Source organism: Prionailurus viverrinus, chromosome B1, assembly GCF_022837055.1.
Source record: "Prionailurus viverrinus isolate Anna chromosome B1, UM_Priviv_1.0, whole genome shotgun sequence".
In the NCBI taxonomy this organism is placed as follows: domain Eukaryota; kingdom Metazoa; phylum Chordata; class Mammalia; order Carnivora; family Felidae; genus Prionailurus; species Prionailurus viverrinus.
The window spans coordinates 187193465-187206143 of NC_062564.1; positions in this window are offsets into that span (position 1 = coordinate 187193465).

A 12679-nucleotide genomic window follows, 5' to 3' on the forward strand; every position below is an offset into this window, starting at 1 on the left:
TCTGGGCTGAATGATCAGCATCTGCTAAGGCTCAGAGGCAAGCATAGCACGATGGGCTTAGGGAACCAGAAGGAGGCCTGGATACCTCGGGGTTTACTTTTATGATGAGTTCCAGGTTCTTCTTCATGGTAGAATTACCACTGGAATACTTTTTAACCACCCGTAATGGCCAAATTATATTGGAGAATTTGAAAATGAGAAGGAGACATTGATGTACTCGACACTTGATAAACCTTCTGTGCGTTTCTTTGTGATTCCCTCTGAACATGTCATTTATTTAATATGGAGACTCAATAATGCCTCACTGTTTATGAATATACCCCAGAGAGGTGACACTAGAAGACAGACAGAACTGGTACAACTGAGTTTGAATTTTGGTTTTGCTGGATACTGGGCTGTGTGACCCAGGGCAGATGTGACTTTCCTCAGCCTCGGTCTCATCATCTGTAAACTGTAGACGAGACCACCCATAGTTACTGTGGGTGGAAACACTGGAATGAGGTCATATGATCCAATACCTAATACAGCCTACGTTTCCGTGGCCTTTTCCTACGAGGGAGCGGCCCGGACTCCCGAAGGGAAGGGAGCTCACTTGCTCCGAGCTTGCTGAGAATCTGTACAGAGCTGTGTTCACTTGATAAATACCAGCCCATTAGCCTTGCAAGCAGAGCCTTATTAACTATTACTTTTAACTGAATGTTACCTGGGGTCATATACAAATCATTTTAATTTGAGAACCTGAGTCAAAATGTCATTACACTTAAGTTTAATTGATGAAGAATGCCGTGAACCAAAGTAAGGTAAAATCTTCCTTCTATTTTCCCCTAGCTAATCTCCATTAAGTGTATGTAAATATTTTAGCCTTTTTACTCTGCCTTAAGGCATTTCAATTAATACTGAGATGCATCCCAGTGAACACTTTACTTTCCAAATATTTTCTAGAAATTCTCTAATTTTGAGATTGACGTGAAGGAGGCCTTCAGTACATAGCTTACCTTCAATGCCTCTTTGGAGATTGAAAATCAGAGAGCCAGGTTGTTGTAGAAGCGGAAAGAGCCTCGGGCAGTGCCAGATGAAGTCTCATTTTCTAGACCAGGCAACAGGTGTGGAGAGAGGAAGGGTCATTGCCCAAGGTCGCGTGGCTAAGATACCTTGGCATTTACTTGGGGTTCGGTCTCAGAATTGAGGGTTAGGTCTTCTGATTTCTTGAGCACCAGTAGTTTGCCATTTTCTATTATCGTTTCCTCATTAAAAAGTTGGTTGAGGTGTGATACAGAACATCCTTTAGGTGTGATTGGCCAGCATGAGAAATAGTCCCAATAAAAACCATTCTATTTTATCGTTGTTGATTAACTTGAAGATAAAGTAGGCACATCTGAATTTCCTCGTGATCTTTCTGCAGTTCCTTGAGAATTGTACTTTGTGTGTGATTTGTGTTCAGTTGTGTGTGTTTTTTTTTTTTTTTAGCTTCATTCTCAAATTGGAAAACACCACCTGCGTAGATGAGTAATCGGTCAAAATCACCATCCTTCCTAGATGTGCATTTACTTCTGCTTCCTACTTGTCCGTGTAGCCAAAATATTTGCTTCAAAAAAACAAACAAGCAAACAAACAAACAAACCTAAGCATCAATGTCGGCAGTTCAGGAACGGTCAGCAGGAAAAAGTGTGGGGATGTATCTAATTTTCCTGGCCTTTTCTGCTCTGCACATAACAGCCACCTCTGAACACCGGACAGTGCTGGTTCCCTTACCTTTGCATCAGAATGGACCCTGTTAGGTGAGCCCTCTCCTGCTCACCATCAGGGAACAGGACGTCCCTGCGGAGTAATTCTGCAGTCTAACAACCGTCCTGTTCTATGAGCGCTGTGTCTATGTCACGAATGGGGAGCGTGTCCTCATAGAATTTAAAGCCGTTTCCCATTCTTTGGTAGTCTTTGGAACTGCAGAGCAGCTGGCTAGCCTCCTCCCATGTAATAACCACTGATGGACGGCAGGCTGTTAGGAACCCATCCCTTAGTTTCTGTCCTCCAAACTTCTCACTGTAGCCCTGTAATCTTTCTCACTTTTAATTCCCAGGGCTTTAAGTATCTCCATGCCTGTCTTCTGGCCCCTCTGAAATGTTTGTCAGTGTTGCGTGGCAATGCATATAGTGGCTTCTTCTGACAGCTCTAATTCCTGTCTTTCTGAGGGCAGCAGGAATGTCCCTGCCCGGACTTGCGCACCATGTCCTGCCTCCCCCTGGCCACGCGGTGGGCGGTAGACAGACGGTCGGAGCTCTTGTCCTGCACCATCTAGCTGTGTGGCTTTCGGAAACTCACTCTAACTCTCCGAGTTTCGGTTCTCTCATCTGTACAATGGGCACAAAACCCCCTGCCCTCATCTACTTGAAGAGGTGTTGGGAAAATCTGATATGATCACGGAGGGAAAAGGCTTTTGAAAAATAAAGATGCCCTTGGAAAGTGGTCTGCAACGACCCACCTGGCTTTATCTTATCAGACACCATCTTGATAAGCCATTACCTATTTCTGAAGCTGGCCTTTCTAAGGCTTTTTTGAGCTTCCATTTCTTTTCTAGAAGCGGTGCACGCATTTGTTTAATCAATATTGAGGAAGAGCCACAATGTGTCATCTCACAAATGATGAGGACACCCTGGTAAATAAAACAGACGCCATCTCCACTCTCACGAGGAGGGCATAATAGATGTTTGAATAGATATTTGAATGGGCCATAGGGTGGGGCTGGCAGGGAGACAGGGAGACATTAATTGAATGATTACAAAGGAGCCTGTAGTTTAAAAGGTGGTAAGTACCGGGAAGAAGTGACAAGTAATAAGAGTAAAGAAGAACGGTACCCTCTGGGTGTGAAAGGTTCTCCGAAAAAGTGACCCTTGAGCTAAGACCTGGAATAGAATGAGTGATGAGCAGAGGCGGGGAGAGATGCAGGTGTGCGTGTCCAGGGGGTATGGGAAAATATTAAAAATTTGCTTCGTAATAACTTCTTAGGTGGCCTTTTAAATTTCTATTTTTGGCATTTTTGGAGATGAATGTATGTATACAATTTGTAATAATTTGTAAATGACTCAATGTTCATGCATTCTTGTAAAGGTAGGAGGAATATGAGCAATTTCAAGAAGCTTCACTAAGGACAGTATGGTCAAGGGGCAGGAAATGAGCGGGGCTGGTGGCAGGTGACGTGCTCTAAAGGAAGATAGGATAGGCAGTTAGGAATTTTCTCAGTTTGGGAACATTGGAGAGCCTTTAGAGGCTCGCTTCCTCCTTTCTTTGCCTTTAACACATATTTTCTGTGGGCCAGGCATTGTTCTATCTTTTTCTCTATTCTGTAGTTCTGGAAATTCTTGGCTTAGATTTTGCATCTTCTAATTCAAAGCTTTATATATCTTGGCCCCATTTAGATAAGAACTTACCCTTTATGTGTACGTGGATGCTTCGTTCCTATTTGCACGCCAGGGTGCACACAGCTCTCCCTGGCGTAACATGAGGTGTCACCGCATTGGCTGGTTGTACCAACGTGTTAAAGGCCCTGCGTCTGCATTTAATATGTGAGCACATCAAGGGGCGCCTGGGTTGCTCAGTTGGTTAGCGCGTCGGGCTCTGTGCTGACAGCTCGGAGCCTGGAGCCTGCTTCAGATTCTGTGTCTCCTCTCTCTCTGTCCCTCCCCCGCTTCACTTTCTCTTCTCTCTCTCTCTCTCTCAAAAATAAACATTAAAAAATTTAAAAAATATATGTGAGCACATCAAAGTGAAAGATTTGATTTTGTCTCATGACATCATCTTGCACACATTCAGCAGTGTTTTTTTAGGACCAGTGTTGACCATACATCAAGGAACACAAAACAAGTCCAAAGGTTATAGAGCATTTACTATGGGATTGCTGCTGTGGTGCTTTACGTAATTTATTTCTTTTATTTTTTACAATCACTGCTATGAAGCAGGTGTCATGATTTATTTGTAACAGAACATACGCGATTCGGCAAAAGCAAGATCTGTTCGACTCTATACATCCGCGCTTGGCAAACTTTTCTCCTAAAAGGACCAGACGGTAAAATTTTAAGTTTTGCAGGCCACACGGTTTCTGTCTTACCTACCCAACTGGGCCATTGTAGTGTGAAAGCAGCCATCGACAATATGTAAACCAATGGGCATGGCCGTGCTCCAATAAAACTTTATTTACAAAAACAGAGGGTGGGCCGGATTTGGCTTCGGGTTGTGGTTTGCCAACCCCTGTTAAGAATAATAACAATAAGGGGAGCCTGGGTGGCTCAGTCGGTTAAGCGTCCGACTTCAGCTCAGGTCATGATCTCGCGGTTCGTGAACTCAAGTCCCGCGTCGGGCTCTGTGTTGACAGCTCGGAGCCTGGAGCCTGCTTCAGATTCCGTGTCTCCCTCTCTTTCTGTCTTTCTGTCTCTTTCTGCTCATGCTCTGTCTCTCTGTCTCTCTCTCAAAAATAAATAAACATTAAACAAAATGTATGCACTACTGTTATGTTGAGGATCTTTGTTACAGCAGCGAATCTGTTACTCATATAAAACCCCATATTGGAGAGAGCGCACTCTGGGTAGGTCCTCGGGACTATCTTTCGCTTGTGTGGGAATGGGTGCGCCTCCAGGCTTGAGGAGAAATGAGATGAAGGTGTCCCTTTCTTGATGTCAGGCGTCTTGCTCTTGGCCTGGCTAATTCGGGGCCCCCATCTTGGTCTTACATTTTCTTCCTTGCCTCAAGGTCCCTTTGTCCTCCAACCTCTTCTGCTTGCCTCTGCTTTCATTCAGTTATCCTCCTCCCATCCCATCCCTGGGCTTCCTCTCCCCGCTGAGCCTGGCTTCTCCTTAGCTTTCCCAGCTCGTTGTGGCCTCAGAGAAAAGCACCACTGCTGTTCGCTCTGTGATCAAACCAAAGCAAAACAAAGCCACACAGGACAAAGAAAAACCAAACGCCAACAGGGAACGATGGTAATCGTTTTTAAAAACATACGCGTGTGGAGAAATGACAAAGCTTATACGCTTATGGCATCCTGGCCTTTCGCTCCTTTGTTTCTGTGTGTTGACTTCCCTTTCAAGAGCTTGGACCTGCCCTTTCTCTATCTACACTGCGAAACTCCCTTCCTTCACCTGACCCCTTCCTTTCGTCAGATGATGCCAATCCCTTTTTCCAGAAATGCTCCTTTTCCACCCCACGCCTAACTTCTCTCAAGGTGCCCGATTGTGTCAAGTGGCCATCAGAGATGTGGGCGGAGGGGGGGGGTGACAATTTCCACAGCAATGATATCCTTGACCCATTTCCTCCTCCTCTTCCTTGGAAACGCAGGATCTCATGGTTCGTGTGCTGTTTAGCTCTGTCCTAAAAGTTCAAAAGTTCAAAAGGAGAGAGACACAAGCAACATTGTTTATGGCCAGCAGTTGGAGAGAATAGCCGGCCAAGGAAATCCTGGTTCCTGACTTCTGCCTTCATGGTGTGTTTACCGAGGGTGATGCACAGTGTGTTTTAAGTAGGAAGCTGGACAGTTCCTCCACTGCCTCATCTATAAAAGGAGACCACTGGGGAAACACAACTGACAGAGTGTCGGGAAGATCAAAAGAGATGATATGTGTGGAAACGCTTTGCAAATCATAATGTAGTTTAAATGTGTTTAATTAAGCTGAACATTTGAGATGCAGATAATAAGTTGAAAGGAGTTCAGAGACAAGCGAGGATGTTCCCTACCAGAAAACTTGGAGGAGGCCTTGGGGGGAGGGTAGGACCGTGAGGGCTCAAGTTCACTGTCACCCGACACCCTGTGCATTTGTGCCTCCCTGAGGGCAGAAGACAGAAGCTTTTTCCCAAGGTCCTTCCTCAGGTGCAGGAATGTGATCTTCGTTCTGCGCCCATGTGATTTGGGTTTGGAAATGACTTACGGGAAGGAGCAGACTCTGTGTGTGGAACTGGCTATCAGAGGTAGCAGGGGGAGAGAATCTGGGCAAGCTCCCGTGCCAGCCTCTTTCCTGGGAAGTCTATGGCCTGTCTCAAATGCCCTGGAGACCTACTGAACAGTAGGCCTGGGATTTAAGCATTGCTTTTGGTTTCTTAGTCTCTGGCCTGATGCTCTGGGAGTGCCTGGGAAGTGCTTTTTATGTCCTTTGATCGTGTTTCTTTTTTAAGTCAGCTTCAACGGGCGGAAATAGGATCTGTTGTTTCTAACTAAGAATCGCTGCTGATAAAGATTGGGAGATTTCTTACGTGGGATGACCAAAAGAATATGCAGACGCTCAGAGTAGAGAATTAAGCAAGGGAAAGTGAATTCACTCAAGCAGTGGATTCCTTGTAGTGAAAAACCAAAACAAAAAACAGCCCCAAGAAACAAAAAAACACAGGAGTTAAGTTGGGATAGATAGATGGAACCAGTTGGCAAGAGCCTCGAATGCCTTGCAGAAGAATGAGGATTTTCACCTATAGAAAAGGGAGCTTCTGAAGATATTTGGGCAGATAAATGACATCACTGGGTGAGAGTTTGGAGGAAAGTAAAGACCAAGACGCTTATCTCCCGTTTTCTGCTGGCTGGTAGTTTGAATTCGAGCCACAGAAAGTGATGTTGGCTAAGTTAATTAAAACAGAAAAGAAAGGCTATGGGGTAGCTTACTGAAGCAGGGGAAAACCTGGGAACCAGGTTTCAGCAAAGTAGGGCCAGAGCATTCTTGAGGCCCTGGAAGCTAGGAATTATAAAGCAAGTCTTCAATGGGTTGGAGCCTATGAAGGCTAGGAGACATCCATATACTCAGATTAACAGTTCCAATAAAACCAACGAGAGAGAGAGAGAGAGAGAGAGCGAGCCAGAGAGAGCCAGAGAGAGAGAGAGACAGAGAGAGAGACAGAGAGAGACAGAGGTGGTTCTCCAAAGAGATCAGGGGCTCATGAGAGGGCGAAAGAGGAGATGTCCACTCTACCTGTCCTCAGCGATAGCCCCAAAGACATTGGGCCGGGAGTGAAGAATACATCTGAAATGAAGAACGCAAGATACATCAGAGTCTATCTGAGCAAAGGTGAAACAAAACCATTGGAATGGTTATTTTCCCCTTCTGTACAGCAAGGACCCATGGCAGCATCCCTCAATAGGTTTACGGCAGCTTCTTATCCCCCCTGCAGAGTTGTGAATTGGGATCATTAAGTTTTAAGTTGTTCTGCTGCTTCCGTGTAAGTGATCATGTAAATATCAGGATGCTGGATGGGGGAAGCAAGTAATGGCTTGACTCTCAAGATCCTGGATTGCTGCTTATTAACGTACATCCAGAAAAACCTTAAGAATAGCACCCCATCCCCCAAATCATAAGCCGAGCATACTTTATGAGCACTGAGTTAGAAAGGCAAAGCTAATAATTGTAACCATGTAGATGCAGAAACCATTAATGTTTCTCATGCCCTGTGGTAGGAAGAAATATATTAAAAATTGATTTTTGGTTTCTGCCTTTGTCTGTGTAACATTTATAATAAGGGATACGGGAGAAAGTATCCTTTAAAATTGATATTTCAAAGCATTTTGGGCTTGTTGGTGTTAAAATAAATTTTTATTAATGGTTTTCTATTGCGCGGTAAAAGGTCAGCATCTGAATATGACAATTTTATCTTCGTAAAGAAAAAAAGACGGTGGTAGCTCTCTTCTATAATCACGTATAAACCAGAATTTCTGCTAAGTTATTGGGTTAAGCCATTTTTAGACCTGACGTTATTGTTTGACTGTAACATGGGCCAAGTGTACTAAAATGGCAGCCTTAATTTCTTCCTCTCTTTTCTGTCCTTTTTTTTACTCTTTCCCTGTCGCTTTCTCTGTGCGGTAAGGTGTAACTCGCTTCCACACCGTATATACGGTAAGCGGTAAGCCATGTGTTCATATGATTTCTTTGTCTCTGGGATCCTATTATCAGTTTACTCTTTCATAATTGAAGAAGCTTTCGTTCATCTGCGAAAAACACATTTCGTTTTATTTTGTTCCTGTTTCAGCTTCTTGGACATGATGTGGTGAACACACAATTCTGCGGGTGTTTTTTTTCCCCCCCAGTCACTTTAAACAAAATATACGTTCTAAAAATCCTGCCCCATTTGTTCTGAATGTTTTAGAACGTATCTTAGCTGTAATTCCCCAGAAATGAAATGACACGGCGTACTTTCTGATGGGTTTTCATTAATCTGGTATAGTTTTGCTGCTGATTGGAGTTTATCAAATAGGGTTATAACCTGATAGAAATAACGCTGTCAAATGCTTGGATTTATCATATGTTTTGTGATTCCACGGATGATATGGGCAAGATGGATCCATATCAGAAAACAGCCTTTGATTCAGAAGAGACGCAGAGGCTTGGCGTGTTAATTGCCCAACTACCTAAAGTGGATAAAGAATGACATTTTGTGCTACCTCCTTCATCATATTTTTAGAAAGACGGTGTGATGGATTAATAAAACATAGCAAATCTTCTATGCAAACCAAATGTTTATAATAAATGGAGCATCATCTAACTGTTCTGCTATAAAATGAATTAAAGTAGTCTCTAGCCAGTAAATTCAAACAGAATAGAGTAGGATGGTTAGGTGACCTTAACAGGCAAGCGTTTTACTGTTGAATACATAATTTCCTCTCAAATGGTCCTCCCCTGTCAGACTGGAGTGGGTTCAAAGTAACACTGGAGTGTTTTCTTCAGCTGGGAAGTAAGCAAAACCGGATGCAGATGGGGAGCTTAGAGGCCTCGGGGGTGGGGGCGGCTGCCAGAGATGGCTGCCGCTATCTGACTGGAGTCCTGTAAATGCCAGCCAAAAATACTGTCACCGTCACGTGATTCTCTGCCCCGTTGTACAGTGTGGTAGTGGCCTCTTAACCTTGACTCTGGCTGCCACGGTATGTGAAAGAGAAGGCAAGCAAATACACATTTAGTATACATTGTGATGAAAATACACCAGGAGGCTGATAGTCATGTCTCAAATACTTTCTACCTTTATTATTGGCCAACGGGTACCATGTTAACCTTCAGAGTCGGAGGGGAAGGGGTGATGATGATAGAAGTGGAGAGAAAGTGACAAATGCTTTCCTTTTTCATATTTGTATTCATCTCCAAGCCATCCATTTCTTTGATACTTTAATTTTTCACTCACTGCAGCCATATATATGGGAGACAGCTTCCCTGAGGTTTTGCTGCTTTCCTTTTTTCCTTTTCTTTTCATTCTTTCCTTTATCGTTTAAACAATGAGAGGTTTCACAGATAGCTACACTTCCTATTCTGTTCTCTTTAGAGTGGAGGTGATTTTATTAAAATATCATTTTGCTTGGGGCTCAATGTCAGCGAGGGCAATGGGCAGAAAAGCCAGCAGATGACACATCCTTCTGGTTTTGGTGCTCGGGCAGAAGACGGAATGGACGTGGCACCACGCATGGGGCTGAGCACCGTGAGAGGCGACCTCGGTCCTCTGCAGAGGGTCATGGGAAGATTTTTCAGCAGTAATGGTTTTATACTGTGATCCAGAGCGGATGCCGGGCGCACTGCTCTCCTGTCCACCTCCTGGACCTCTTCTTCCTCCTCCCTCTCTTCCTTCCCCTCCCACAATCCAATGCCTGCTACCTTTCCTCCTGCTTCTTCTTCAACAGGCAAGCAGAGGAACTCTCTAAGCCTGAAAGTTCTCAGGGCTACTGTCCAGGTATATACTGGCTGCCATTACCAGATACCAAGGATCGGGCGGCTTAAACCACAGAAATTGATTTCCCCACAGTTCTGGACGCCGGAGGTCCAAGGCCAAAATGCCGACAGGATAGGTTTGGTCTGAAGCTTGTCCTTGGATTGCGGGTGGCCACTTTCTCCTCCCTGTGTCCTCACGTGGTCTTTCCTGTTTGTGTGCATGGACTTCTGGTGGTTCTTTTCTTACAAAGACCTCAGTACTGTAGGATTAGGGCCCCTGCTCTTATGATCACGTTTAACCTTAATGACTTTCTTAAAGGCCCTGTCTCCCAATGCATTTACCTCGGGGGTTAGGGCTTCACCATACAAAACTTGGGACACATTTCGGTCCACAACAAATACTATAAATGCTGTCTGGATAAATGGTCCATTTAAGGCATTGTATGAAAAGATACCTTAGACCTATTTTGGGGACTAAACGTTGTAATCCCACATCCAAGAGGGATCTGTCTCTGAAGGAGCCCAAACCACCACCTTTTCCAGAGAATCTGGACCAAATATCTTCCTCTTCCCACGGACCAAATATCTCCCTCTTCAAGGTCCCGAGCCTGCAGTTGGGGTGTTGGCAGCAGAACCACTAGATCTTAGGAATGTTCTTTATTTAACGACTGAATAAAGTCTTCTTCGTTTCTCTTTTCCTGCTCCACGTCAGAACTCGAATGCCCGCACGCACGTTCGTTCCTAATTCTGCCCTTCACTTTTCTGAAGTTTCATATCCGCTAAACCAACGCTGACTTACTAGTATGGTGAGCTTTTCAAACCCCAGTAGCTGGCTGATAAAAAACCACCATCATCTTCGTCACCGTTTCCTTTATCATCACTGCTGATATTAACTGGGCAGACCTTGATTTAAGTGTGTTAACTCACTTTGTCCCTCCAACAACCGTATCCAGTGATAATAACTACTATTCATGCATTCCCCATGTGGACACTGAGACCATCAGGTCATTATTTGCATGTTAGAAATTAGAAATGAGGGTCCTTAAGAGGTTAAGTGACTTGCTCAAGATCTCACAGCCGGTGAGCGGCTGAGCAAGGATTAGCCGAGAGAGAGTTTGAATTCGGAATGCCTGCTCCTGGCACCTGCACTCCTAACTGTTACGCTGCTAGGACTCTGTAGCATAGTTTAAATCTGGAAGCGTCGATAGTTTAAATCTATCAACCCACCCTAATTCAACTCAGTTATTCAGACTGAGGAAGAACCCAAGATCCAACCTGGTTCTTATTCTCACATGGTCGTATGATGGGGTGCCACCCGACAAACCCCAGGCGGCAGGGGTTGCTGTCCTATGACACATAACGAAAACAAAATTTACGGTTTTAAATACTTCAATACCGCTTTGTCGACATAATCTCAGATTTTCATAATTGACTAACCTGGATTTCAATTCCTGCATTTTACAGATAAAGATACTGAGGCCAAGGAAGAGGTTAAGTTGGTTACAATGAGCCCCAAACTCAGAGTAGATGGCTCTCTGTGTCTCTTTTCCCTCCCTTGCCTTTCCACTGCGGCCACGGCTTCACATCCTGACCCCCCACCACTTGCAGACTTTGTAAGCCTTGTCCCTGTCCTACCTTAAGCAGCATCGTCTAAATAAAGCACAGATGTGGACAGTCCTTGGGCGCAAGCCGGCCCTTGCAAACTTCTACCTGTGTGGGATCCTAACCTCTTTGAGGTTCTCTCATGTGTAAGAGAGGAAACATAACGGTAACCGCATCGAGGCAACATTTCTTAATCCATACGTGTTTATTGACTGCCTTCAATGTGACTGTGAACACTAGAGACGGGGTGCGACCTCAGAGAATGACATCATACATGCAGAGTGCTTGGCACAGTTGCTGCCACATGATAAGCCCTCATCGTATGATTATTGCTACTGTTACTACATTGTTTTGGGTCCCATAGCTGGTACCTGCCCCGCTTGGATATAGCATTGTCACGGATGTTCTGTGGGAAAACACACACACACACACACACACACACACACACACCTACATTCTTTTATTTTTTTTAACTTTTTTTATGTTTATTTTATTTTTGAAGGAGACAGAGACAGAGTGTGAGTGGGGGAGGGGCAGAGAGAGAGGGAGACACAGAATCCGAAGCAGGCTCCAGGCTCGGAGCGGTCAGCACAGAGCCCGACTCCGGGCTGGAACTCACAAACCGCGAGATCATGACCTGAGCCAAAGTCGGAGGCTTCACCGACTGAGCCACTCAGGCGCCCCCACACCCCTACCTTCTTAAGCAGAGAACAGTTTTTTTCTCATGTGATCATTATCGGATCCCCTGTAGTGAGCTTCGTGTAACTAATTCTTACCTCTCCATCTATCTAATACTTGGGGCTGCTCTCCTGGGCTTTGTTGTTATTCTTCTATCTTGCTAGCCATGAGATGTCCCTCTCTTTGATCTCCAGTAGCTTTTAAAAGAGCTGGAGAAATCTTTTTTACCCCCTGAGGCACTCTTTCCTGCTCCCGGCTGCCTGGTCTGTGACTCGGTGACGATGGGGCCACCCATCCCTGCACCAACAGACTGGTTTTGTTTTATGGATATTTGTGTCCTCTACCAATGATGTTCTGTGCTGTTCCCTGAGCTTTGGATTTCATTTCAGAAGTAGACCCCATATATTCAATTAGGAACACTTAAAAAACTTCTTTCTACTGGTTTATAGTCCCATCTGGAGGACAGGAGTTACTCTGCAGAATAAATTGAGTGTGAAATTTGGCTATGCAATAAGAATTCACTTCCGTTAAGGCAAAGAGAAGAGATGCATAAAATTCAAATCATGCATAGAATAAATGCTTTATCTTTAAGAAACATATAAATAGACATCAAACACCATAGAAACAGAGAGGGTTTCCTCTCTCTCTCTCTCCCTCTCTCTCTCTCATCTCTGTCTCTGTCTCTGTCTCTTTTTAGAAACAAATTTGTGTGCAATTTCATAGCAAAAACTTTGCAAGGGAAGATTATGCAT